Consider the following 12,719-nt stretch of genomic DNA (forward strand, 5'->3'; position numbering starts at 1 on the left):
AGGTCCTCAGGGAGAGCACTGGATCTCAGCAAGGGGCGACAAAGGATACGAAATCTGGGATGACAGCGCCAAGAGGAACACGGTGCACCACTAACAGTGACCCTGGCTCCACGCCTGGGGGGATACCCGCTGCAGGCAAAGAGGACAGAGACAGCCAGGAGACGCCAGCCCCAGGGAGGCGACGCACGTGCAATCTATCTATAGGAGAGGCCGTGTTCATCGAGGCTGAGAGACCAGCAAAGGGAGCGTCCTGGAACCCCACGGCACCTCCGCCTTGGGGGAGGAGCTCACACTGCCTCTCCCCACTTCGCGCCCCAGAACATGGGCTGTGGCAGTGTGACGCCGTCCTGAGGATCACTGTTGGAATCCACACCGCCCTGGCAGTCAGAAGCTCCTGCAGATTCCCCTCTTAGGGCCTGTAGCCTTACAGAGTGAGCCAGGCCCAGCGACAAGAGACTCCAGGGCCTCAGCCCAAGCTGTTCCTGCACTCACTACGTAGGAAACGTGCTTCACAGTAGGGCGAGTGTGGCACCCAGGACATTAGGAGCAGGAGTGCTTGCTGCTGCAGACTGGGCGCTGCCTCCCCCTACCCAGAGCAGCACATGCCATGCTGGACTTGGGCCCCCGTCTTGCTGCGGCTCCGGATTTGGTGGGCGCCCCACCCTGGCCACTGCCACAAAGGCCCAACACTCCGTTGCTGGGATACAACACACTGCTGCTGGGACACATCCCTGGCAACACTGCCACCAGTGGTAGTGGAAGGTCTAGAGAGACTGACACTTCACTGTCAAACAGAGTTAAAGCTGAAGTAGCCATCTAAGCCAAGAGCCAAAGACACATCTTCAGGACAAAGCCTTCCGCCCACAGAAGCTGCCATTTGAAATCAATGAGGGCTTGGTCCGCCAGACACTCGAACATCAACATGGGACACTGGAAAAGTCGGACAGTAGACAACAGGCTGCCTGCCCCAAGGGAACCCAACACTGCTTTAGCTTCAGATTGCACAGAGGGTAAAGTGATCCAACACCTCAAAAAGCATTCCAGGGGCCAGCGCTGTGGTGTAGCGGATACAGCTGCCGCCTGCAGTGCCAGCATCCCATCTGGGCGCCAGTTCTTGTCCTGGCTGTCCTCTTCTGATCCAGCTCCCTGTTACTGCACCTGAGAAAGCAGCAGAAGATGGCCCAAGACCTTGGGCCCTGCACTCACACGGGAGACCAGGAAGAAGCTCCTGGCTCCTGGCTCCGATCTAGCACAGCCCTGGCTGTTGCAGCCATTTGGGGAATGAACCAGCAAATGGAAGAACTCTCTCCCTACATGTCTCTCTTGCTCTCTAACTCTGCCTTTCAAATAAATAATTTTTTTTAAAAAAGAAATGAACTCAGAAGTCAGAACATACAGTTGAAAGCCTCATCAACTGACTAGGTAAAGAAAAGGAAGAATATCTGAACTTAAAAACAGGTCTTTTGAAAATTCCCAGCGAGGCAAAAATAAATATATAAACATGTGGGAATCAAGACAGCATTTGAATCCAATCCTTAGGAACACCATTAAATGAACAAATACTCACACTTTGGGAATTCCCAAAACGATGAGCAGTGTAGAGGAATAGAAAGTCACTTCAAGGAAGTAGCTGACAACATCACTCATCTGGAAAGACATGGACAGCCAAGCACAGGAGGCCCTTGGGCCCCACAGAGGCAGGACCAGAGAAGATTCTCCCTGCATCTGAGAGTAAGAGTCGCAGCAGTGGCACAGACGGGGCAGTTCCACCACCTGCAAGCCAAGAGCCCGAGTCCTGTGAAGACAGCGCTCACAGGGCAGGACAGGCATCGCCGCTCCTGTCCTGCAAGGCAGAACCGCCAACGGGGAATGACGCAGCCAGCCACGCTGTCTGCTGTAAACAAAACAGAAATACAGACTTTCCAAAAAAGCAAAAACTGAAGGAATTCATCATTGCCAAACATGCCTGAGCAGAGATGTTCAAGGAGGCCCAGGTGAGGTGGGAGAAGGGGCTGCACGCCCAGGATGAACCGGTGCCGCCCCGCTGTACCGCTGTACCGTGGGACGTTGCAGGAGAGTTCCGGAGTCAGAGGCAGGAATGCGAGGTTGTCCTGGAAACCAGGGGCTGGGCTTCCACCTCAGCCCTGGGGGGGGGGGGGGGGGGGCTATCACGGGGCCTCCTGTTTCCTAAGGCTGCACCTGCAGGGGCCTGCTACTCACCTCATTCAGAAGCTGCCACCGAGAGCTCCTGCAGCAGGGGCCACGGGTGGTGCAAGGTTCGCCCTTTCTGTACCAGGAGCAGTGACTCTGCTCTGTTCTCACTTAGGGCCCAGCCTCATCTTCCCAGGTAGACATGGAGGTCTTCACAGTGACAGCGAGTTCTGATAACACCTTGGAAGCCCGGGGAGCCCAGCTGCATGCCCGGACTGTGGGCTTCCCAGAGAGGAACTGCACATTCAAGGGTCCAGGGGTGGCCTAGTATCTGTGGCAAACCAGATGGCTCAGTGTGTGTGGAGGGAAGGGTAAGTGGGAATAGGTGAGGGAGGGTCCCAAAAGTCAGAGGAGGAACTGAGTCCTGCCCCTATGGGGCTGTAGCCAGGCATGCACAGCAGGTACCTGGGGCTCACACTGGGACGGCGGGGGCAGGGAGTGACAAGCCTGCCACCCTGGCCCAAGCCTGCTTCTCGCTTCCCCCCATTCTCTGCTCTCAGGGGGAGGGACACTCTTATCAGATAGGGAGGCCCCAGGGCCATCACTGGCCATAATCACTGGCAGCCATGGCACATTAAATGCCATGCACACAGTGGGGCCAGGCACTTTCCTGGCTGCTCCTTAGGCTCCTGAGGGGCTTCCCAAACCACATAGTCACTGCTTACATGGCAAGACTGGGTCAACGGGACTCCGGAATCCACCTTTGCCAAGGCTGCTTCCTGCCAGCCCTTGGGGCTGCTGTCTTTGGCCACCAATGCTCGTTCTGAATCTCAGGACTTCTGGCCCACCGCTGAGCACCCCTTGGGCACTTGTATGGGCTGGAGGACACATAGCTGGGTCAGGCACCCCAGAGGGGCTGCTCCAGGCCTGACAACCAGGAGAAACATCAGCGTGGAAAGGCCCAAGACCTGGCCGACAGTCAGGAAACACAGCCGCACACACAAGTGACCCCTAAGCCTCCTGAGGCTGTGCTCGGGCCCCCTCTGTGACTCCCAGCACTGTCTGGTTCCCGGATGCTGTCATCGTGTTACAGACCTAGGGGCAGAATGCACACACGCCAGCAGGACCTACTGCTCCCGTGGGACCTTCCGAGTCTGGCAGCCAGGTCCAGGAGGGCTCAGGACCTCATCCTCCAGGACCCTGTGAATCGCTGCTCGCCAGTGTGGGTGACCTTCCTAACTCTTGGAAGTCACGTTTCCCTGTAACTTTCCTGACACACTCCAAGTACTCCCCGACCCCTGCCAAGCTGCAGCCAGCACAGCCCAGTCCTGTGCTGGGAGGATGTAGGGCAACCAGAGGGCTGTGAGCACACTGGGGAGCACCCATTTTACCACCAGACTTAGAAGATGGGTCATTCACTAAGAACCCTCCCTTCCCCCCCGAAACATGGAGGAGAGCAGCGGTGGGAGAACCCCATCTCTGCAGCTCCCCCAGATGGGGCCAGCGGGACTCTATCTTCCCCAGACGGCCTCCAATCCTCCTCTCAGCTCACTTCAAGTACTGACAGGAGCCTGTGGAGACCGGGTGCTGCCACAGGCCCTGTGCACCTGAGGCCTCACAGAGAAGCCCCAGGCACTTGTCCCGCCCCCGCTCTCTGCCTGGGTGTGCTGGGAACCCAGCAGCATGGACTTCCTGCCTGGCTCCCACTTGTAACCGAGTCCACACCTGCTCAGGCCCACACAGTGTGGCGTCAGGGCACTCGACACTCAGTGCCTTCTTCTCCATGGACGGTGCAGGACGTGTTATTCTGGCCTGGGAGCTCCCTGCTGTGCCACGCGTCTCAGAACCTCCCCCTCCTGTGCAGGCTGTGAGCCTCTCCCCACCTCCACCTCCAGTCTCTAGGAACCTTCATGCACGTCTGTTTCCACAAGATCAACCTTTTCGAATCTCCAGTTGTCACATCAGGCAACATCTCTCTCTGGGGCAAGCCACCTGTCAGTCAACTCGGTGGAATTTTTCCATGATGCACACATACCCTAACATCACACTGGACCCCATCTGTGCATGTAATCAAGATTTTATTCATGAGAATCATGAGCAAAAGGCTGAAATGAAACAAAACCCATCAAGCTCAGCTTGAGGGCCCCTCCCCTCGAGCAATCCCCCGGAGTTTGGCTATGGGGGCAGCAGGACGCAACGTCCCCACGGGAAGAAGGGAGTTCACTATCTTCCCGCCAGCCCCTTGCCAGTCCTGGCTCTGCTTGCGGGCAATGTCAGGTCCAGGCTTGCTGGCACAATTTCTTGTAATGCTGCTCCCTAGGAGAAGTTTTCTTCCGAGTGCTCCTCACTGCTCCTGGGGCTGACAGTGCAGGAGGTGGCCACAGGGCCTTGCTCAGCGCTGGGGCTGGGGCTGGGGCTCCTCACCTGCAGGCCAGAAAGGGCACCGTCAGGCACAGGAGCTCCACTGCAAGCATTTATCCTGGCTCCGGGCCCTCGGGCAGCAGGCAGTGGAAGGAGAACATGGTGAAGACGTGCCTGGCCTCAGGCCCAGGCTCTGCCATCACGGTGCAGTCTTTGCTGGGAAGTCTGGCCGCTCAGCATGGGTATGTGGCCATGGCACCGTCCTATGGACAGGTGTCTTCACAAGGCTAACCATGAATTTCATGGCTCAACATGGAGTCTCGGGGATTCTTCTGGCCCACAGTGACCCACGAGACAGTCTAACGTGGGCCTCTCCCTGGGGTTGACGTCCATATTCTTCTCTACAAACTTCAGTTTCAAATGTAAAGGTGAACCTGGTATTTTCCTGAGAACATGCACTCCGGCAGCTGTACCAGTGTCTCTCCATCAAACGGCAGGGACACTGTCACTGTGGCGTACGGAACCCGCCCAGGCTCCAGCGGTGCACTTTGGGGCTATTCTATCTCGGGCCTGGAACATTTCTCGAACACAATATGGGGCACTGCCACACAGTGTGCCTGGCCTTTGCCCCTCGGTGACCTTGAAGACCTGGCGGAGTCAGCGGGTTTCATGTTGAGAGCAGCATCCAGGACAATGCCCTCTTCCGAGTCCCACACACCGCGCCCTTCGAGGCGGCAACAGCGCTCCGCCTGTGACGGCTGCTCCGACATGGCACAGGCAGCCGCGGCCCGCGGGAGGCCGTGCTCTGTCACGCAGCTCAGCAGCTCTCTGTGCTAGCGTGCGCCATGACAACGTGTGCTGTCTGCCGTGTTCTTCAGAGCAGAGCCGCAGGATGTTTGGCGGACTCACACCCTTCATTACAACTGCTTCTAGGACATCCTCTGGAGGCCGCAGTCCTGGCCATCTTCTGAATGACCATCATGTCCACCTGGGTCCCAGTTAACAGATGGCGGGCTAGCTCTGCATGGCCAGTATTTTCCAAAACCCTGTCATTATCAGTGAGAACCACAGCACTACACTATGCCATTAGTCTAGTGACCACCAAGTGTAGCATGCTTACATTACTAATATAAGATACTAACTATACTAACTACACCAACAATTCTATTTAGTAACACTAATGCTACCAGGGCTGGCACTGTGGCGTAGCAAGTGAAGTCGCTGCCTACAGTGCCAGCATCCCATATGGGCGCCAGTTCTAGTCCTGGCTGCTCCACTTCTGATCCAGCACTCTGCTATGGCCTGGGAGAGCAGTGGAGGATGGCCCAAGTCCTTGGGCCCCTACAGCCACATAGAAGACCTGCAAGAAGCTCCAGACTCCTGGCTTCAGATGGGCTCTGGCCATTGCGGTCATTTGGGGAGTGAAACAGTGGATGGAAGACCTCTCTCCCTCTCTCTCTGCCTCTATCTCTATAACTCTGCCTTTCAAATAAATAAACTCTAAAAAAAAAAAAAAAAAAACAACTAATGCTATCTAAAAAAATTTTTAAATTGGAAAAAATAACAAAAAATGCGAAGAAAAAAAGGACTTATTAAAAAATAAAAGCAGCAAAAAATAAAAAATGGGAGAACACAAAGTTTCAAAGCACTTTGTTGATTTTGGAATTTATGGTCATCAGGGATTACAGATGTACAGTTCTTTTTGTTAGATCCTTGTCTGGTTTTGGAATTAAGATAACACTGGCTTCCTAGAGTGAGTTTGGAAGGTTCTCTCTCTCAATGGTCTGGGACAGTCTGAGCAGTGTTGGTGTTAGATCTTCCTCTACAGTTTGTATGATTCAGACGTGCAGCCATCTGGTCCTGGGCTCTTCTTGGCTGGGCAACTCTTTATAACTGATTCAAATGAAAAAAAAAAAAAAAAAAGATAAAAAATAATGACATGAAATAAAAGAAATTACAAAAAATAAAACTGACTAAAAAGGAACTGAAGAAAAGCATAAGGAAAATAAGTACAAAATAGGGAAAACAAAAAATAAAAACTGAGAAAAACAAAGAGGAAAATATAGGAAATTAAAAGAACAATGCAAACAGAAAAAGGAGAGCCAATGTAGCAGTGTAGTAGGTAAAGCTACCACCTGTGACACTGGCATCCCACAGAGGTGCCAGTTTGTGTCCAGTTGCTCCACTTCCAGTCCAGCCCCTTGCTAACCACCTAGGAAAGACAGCAGAAGATGGCCCAAGTAGTTGGCCCCTGTCACTCACATGGATGGAGCTCCCGGCTCCTGGCTCTGACCTGGCCCAGCCCTCGCCAGTGCAGCCCCCTGGGGATTGAACCAGTAGATGGCAGATCTCTGTGTGTCTCTCCCTTTCTCTGTAACTCTAACTTTCATATTTCTTTAAAGGGGGAGGGGGGAGGAGAAAAAAATAGAAAAGGGAAATGAAGAGGAAATGACCAAAATAAAGAAAAAAGAAAAAAGGTAGGGCAGAAAAAAGAACAAAGCAGAACAAAATAAACACAGCAAGAAATGGTTCAGTCACAGCAGACATAACCCACAGTGAACACTTATAAACAAAACCATCTCCAAGCTTCCTGCTATGGTAGGTGACACAGAGCGCTACTTCATTTTTTGACAAACTAAATCCTGTAACACACTTCCATGGCATTCTTCTCATTTAAAATCCATAATGATTGTGGTTTTTGAAGACCTCCTAATGTCTATACTTAAAATAGTTCATTCCTTTCTCTTTCATCTCTGAATTATAGGTCTCAAAATAATGGTACAACTTCAATGGTATCAGGACACCTACAACCAAATGTGCTGCCGAAGACACCATCAAGTATAATATTAAAATCTGGAGAGTTCAGAAGAAATATTTCATCATCATCTCACTCTTAGTTCAATATCATATTTCTCATCAGAAACCCTGGAGGGTAGAAAGCAGTTTGTTGATATATTCAAGGTGTCAAAGGCAAAATACACGTCAATCAAGAAATCTACACCCACCAAAACTGTCCTTCAAACACAAGGGAGTAATCACTCCTCTGTGCTGATAGAATAAAATGTCTTGAATTCTCTAACTGAAGATAAAAGTAATTATTTCTGCTATCCTGGAGGCTGGGAGTCCAAGATCGGGGGGCAGCAGACTCAGGGTCTGAAACGAAGTCTTTGCTTCCAAGACGCTGCCTTCTTCAAAGAACAGAGAAGGAAACGGAAAGCCTCCTGGCGTGCACACGCACTAACAGGCTGCACTGCACCCCGCAAAATGTGCCAGTAAGAAATACTAACCCAAAATGGTGTCTCTTGAGGTGTTCTCATGTAATGGGAGGTGTGAGATAGAGATATAGAAATTTGAGGAAAAAAATCTTAACATGAATGAGAAGTTCAAAGAGACAAAGATTTTGAAAAAAGAAACCAGAAATTTTGAAATTGAAGAACTCAGTAAGTCAAATAAAAACACAATTGAAAATTCAACAACAGATTAGAATATGCGGATAAAACACCACCTAGGGGCCTGCACTGTGGCACAGTGGGCAGAGCCACTGCCTGCAGTGCCGGCATCCCACATGGGTGGGTGCTTTTTCAAGTCCCGTCTGCTCAACTTCTGATCCAGCTCTTTGCTATGGCCTGGGAAAACAGCAGCAGATGGCCCAACTCCTTGGGACTCTGCACCTGTGTGGGAGACCCAGAAGAGGCTTCCAGCTCCTTCACAAGGGCTCTAACGACCCTCTGGGAATGCAGGGCCTCTCGTTGATTGACTATGGATCAGCCCAGCTCCAGCCGCTGCAGCTTTTTGGGGAGTGAACCAGCAGACAGAAGACCTCTCCCTCTCTCTCCCTCCCTCCCTCCATCTCCCTCTCTCTCTCTCCCTCCCTCCATCTCCCTCTCTCTCTCTCCCTCCCTCCCTGTGACTTGCCTTTCATTTAAATATTATTTTAAAAATATCTAAATACAAAGCCATTTGAAATATCACAATCAGACAAACAACAAAAGAAAAAAACAGGAAAATTACTAACAACAGTCCTTGACACGCTGGGGACACCATTAAAGAAATCTTCAAATTTGCATCACTGAAGAAGAGCGAAGGAGTGCAAAACGTACTGAATAAAATCTAACTGACAGACACCCCCCTCCCCGTTCTTGATACACAGACATGACCAGAAAAGATCCACACCCAGATGTAGTAAAGTCAAATAGTTAAAGATGCAGCACAAGCAAAGAATTCCCCAACTGTAAAAGAAAAGTAGAAGTTTCATCTAGGGCAACTGCCACTGATCCAACAGAAGATTTCTCACCAGAATCGACACAGACCACGAGGCAAGGCACACTCCGGGTTCTGAAAGCAGGCATCTGCCAGGAAGGGTGTGGTGCACAGAGCCTCGCCTTCGCCAGTCAAGGGGAAGTGAAGATTCAGCACAAGACCTGAAGAATTCACCACCGCCAGACTGGTCTTACAGAAAGATGCCTAAGGGAATCCTACATCCAGAAGCAAAGACAGACAACTAGACTCACAAAAATAGGAAAATTTAAAAGCCACCAAGAGAGTAAATATGCAAGAGGAAAACAGAGCAGCAGACCTTTTCAATATGATCAGCTACAAAAGCAGAGAGATGAACAAGCGAGGACGAAGAGAAGATACACCGGGAAGTCTTGAAGTGACGGCCCAAGCGCTTACTAACCTGCCTGTCAACAGGCTAGAATGCTCAAAGATGTAGACTGTCTGAATGGATACTAAGAACAGCCCCAATTATAACCTGCCTACAAGAACCTCACTTCACCATTAAAGACAGACACTGAAAGGATGAAAAATACATTCTATACTACAGAAACCAGAAAAAAAAACTAGCAGTGGTAGTTCTTCTGCCTCCTCCTCCCCTCCTTTTCTGTCTGTCTGTATGTGGGTATGCTCACGTGTGTGTATGTGTGTGTGTGTGTGCACGCATGCATTCCTTTCTCTGTCACTCTCTGTTTTAAATAAATACATGTTTTAAAACTCGGTGGAATCAAACTTCAGTATTTGACAAATTAACAAACCTTTAGCTACTTTAAAAAATAAGGAGAATAGGGAAAAGACGTTAGGAAAAGATATAGGAAATATAATAGGAATATAGGAAAAAAGATATAGGGAAAAAATAGAGGAAAAGATGTTGACCACAGGAGGGTAAATACAGAGGCCCTGCATTCCCAGAGGACCACGGGGAGCCGTTTGCAGTAGAAATGCTACAGACAGGGAGATGCTCTAGAGCGCAGGAACACTCGAGAAATGAAACTGAACTTCCAGAAATGGAGAACTCAGTATGTCAAGTATGAAATACAATAGAAAACACTGAGCTTGATGAGGCAGAAGAAACAATAGCTGAGGTACTTGACAAATCTCAGAAATAAAGAAGAAAAACATAAAAAGCTACAAATACTACTCAAGATTTACAGGGTACTATCAAATGATCAAACACACCTATGAGTTTGTGAAGGTGTGGAAAGAGGGAATGGATTAGATGACCCATTCAGTGCAGTAACAGCAAGAAGTTCCCTAATTTGGAGAAAGATGAGGACAGGCAAGTACAGGAAGCACACAGAACTCCCGGCAGACATCATCAGAGAAGATCTCCACCTTACACATTATAGTCAAACTTTCAAGAGTAAAACAAAGATTCTAAAATGTTCATGAGAGAAACACCAGATTACCTTAAGAGGATCTCTACTTAGACTGACAGCTGATTCAACGCCACAGGCCAGGGGAGAATGGGGAGACAGAGCCCAAGTCCTAAAGGAAAAAAAAAAAAAACCTGTCAAACCAGAATACTATACCCAGCAAACTTCTCATTTATAAATTAAGGTGAAATAAATCCCTTCCACAGGGCCAGCACTGTGGCACAGGGGGTAAAGCCACTGCCTGCAGTGCTGGCATCCCACAGGAGTGCCGGTTCGAGTCCCGGCTGCTCCATTTCCGATCCAGCTCTCTTCTATGGCTTGGGAAAGCAGTAGAAGATGGCCCAATTCCTTGGGCACCTGTACCCACATGGGAGACCTGGAAGAAACTCCTGGCTTCTGGCTTCAGATCAGAGCAGTTCTGGTCCTTGTGGATAGTTGGGGAGTCAAACAGCGGGCCAAAGACCTCCTCGCCTCTCTGCTCCTCTCCGCCTCTCTGCTCCTCTCCGCCTCTCTGCTCCTCTCCGCCTCGCCTTCTCGCTCCCTGCTTCTCTGCCTCTCCTCTGCCTCTCCTTCTCTCCCTCTGCCTCTCCTTCTCTCTCTCTCTCCCTCTGTCTCTCCTTCTCTCTCTCTCTCCCTCTGCCTCTCCTTCTCTCTCTCTCTCCTTCTGTCTCTCCTTCTCTCTCTCTCTCCTTCTGTCTCTCCTTCTCTCTCTCTCTCCTTCTGTCTCTCCTTCTGTCTCTCCTTCTCTCTCTCCTTCTCTCTCTCCTTCTCTCTCTCCTTCTCTCTCTCCTTCTCTCTCTCCTTCTCTCTCTCCTTCTCTCTCTCCTTCTCTCTCTCCTTCTCTCTCTCCTTCTCTCTCTCCTTCTCTCTCTCCTTCTCTCTCTCCTTCTCTCTCTCCTTCTCTCTCTCCTTCTCTCTCTCCTTCTCTCTCTCTCCCTCCCTCTCTCCCTCCTCTCTCTCTCCCTCTCTCTCTCCTCTCTCTCTCCCTCTCTCTCTCCTCTCTCTCCGTCTCCTCTCTCTCCGTCTCTCTCTCTCTCCGTCTCTCTGTCTCTCCTTCTCTCTCTCTGTCTCTCCTTCTCTCTCTCTGTCTCTCCTTCTCTCTCTGTGTCTCTCCTTCTCTCTCTCTGTCTCTCCTTCTCTCTCTCTGTCTCTCCTTCTCTCTCTCTGTCTCTCCTTCTCTCTCTCTGTCTCTCCTTCTCTCTCTCTGTCTCTCCTTCTCTCTCTCTGTCTCTCCTTCTCTCTCTCTGTCTCTCCTTCTCTCTCTCTGTCTCTCCTTCTCTCTCTCTCTGTCTCTCCTTCTCTCTCTCTCTCCTTCTCTCTCTCTCTCTCTCCTTCTCTCTCTCTCTCCTTCTCTCTCTCTCCTTCTCTCTCTCTCTCTCCTTCTCTCTCTCTCTCTCCTTCTCTCTCTCTCTCTCCTTCTCTCTCTCTCTCTCTCCTTCTCTCTCTCTCTCTGTCTCTCCTCTCTCTCTCTCCTTCTCTCTCTCTCTCTCTCCTTCTCTCTCTCTCTCTCTCCTTCTCTCTCTCTCTCTGTCTCTCCTCTCTCTCTCTCCTTCTCTCTCTGTCTCTCCTCTCTCTCTCTCCTTCTCTCTCTGTCTCTCCTCTCTCTCTGTCTCTCCTCTCTCTCTGTCTCTCCTTCTCTCTCTCTGTCTCTGTCTCTCCTTCTCTCTCTCTCTCTCTGTCTCTGTCTCTCCTTCTCTCTCTCTCTCTCTCTCTCTCTCTCAGCCTCTCTCCTCTCTCTCTCTCTGCCTCTCCTTCTCTCTCTCTCTCTGCCTCTCCTTCTCTCTCTCTCTCTGCCTCTCCTTCTCTCTCTCTCCCTCTGCCTCTCCTTCTCTCTCTCTCTCCCTCTGCCTCTCCTTCTCTCTCTCTCTCCCTCTGCCTCTCCTTCTCTCTCTCTCTCTCCCTCTGCCTCTCCTTCTCTCTCTCTCTCCCCCTCTGCCTCTCCTTCTCTCTCTCTCTCTCTCTGCCTCTCCTTCTCTCTCTCTCTCTCTCTGCCTCTCCTTCTCTCTCTCTCTCTCTCTCTCTCTCTCTGCCTCTCCTTCTCTCTCTCTCTCTCTCTGCCTCTCCTTCTCTCTCTCTCTCTGCCTCTCCTTCTCTCTCTCTCTCTCTGCCTCTCCTTCTCTCTCTCTCTCTCTCTGCCTCTCCAACTCTCTCTCTCTCTCTCTCTGCCTCTCCTTCTCTCTCTCTCTCTCTCCCCCTCTGCCTCTCCTTCTCTCTCTCTCTCTCTCTCTCCCCCTCTGCCTCTCCTTCTCTCTCTCTCTCTCTCCCCCTCTGCCTCTCCTTCTCTCTCTCTCTCTCTCTCCCCCTCTGCCTCTCCTTCTCTCTCTCTCTCTCTCTCTCTCTCCCCCTCTGCCTCTCCTTCACTCTCTCTCTCTCTCTCTCCTCTGCCTCTCCTTCTCTCTCTCTCTCTCTCTCTGCCTCTCCTTCTCTCTCTCTCTCTCTCTGCCTCTCCTTCTCTCTCTCTCCTCTCTCTCTCTCTCTCTGCCTCTCTTCTCTCTCTCTCTCTCTCTGCCTCTCCTTCTCTCTATCTCCTTCTCTCTCTGTCTCTCCTCTCTCTCT

General features: G+C 50.9%; 1 long non-coding RNA gene across 1 annotated transcript in view; it reads right to left on the reverse strand.

Annotated features, from left to right (window-relative positions):
- Positions 1–4,212: 4,212 nt before the first annotated feature.
- The window catches only part of LOC133766427 (uncharacterized), a 16,385-nt gene continuing 7,878 nt past the window's right edge, over positions 4,213–12,719 (reverse strand). The window contains exons 2-3 of the long non-coding RNA XR_009866707.1: positions 10,197–10,275; positions 4,213–6,405 (exon numbers count right to left, since the gene is read on the reverse strand). This is a non-coding gene — a long non-coding RNA (uncharacterized LOC133766427). The remainder of the gene's footprint in view (positions 6,406–10,196; positions 10,276–12,719) is intronic.

Source organism: Lepus europaeus, chromosome 9, assembly GCF_033115175.1.
Source record: "Lepus europaeus isolate LE1 chromosome 9, mLepTim1.pri, whole genome shotgun sequence".
Classification (NCBI taxonomy): domain Eukaryota; kingdom Metazoa; phylum Chordata; class Mammalia; order Lagomorpha; family Leporidae; genus Lepus; species Lepus europaeus.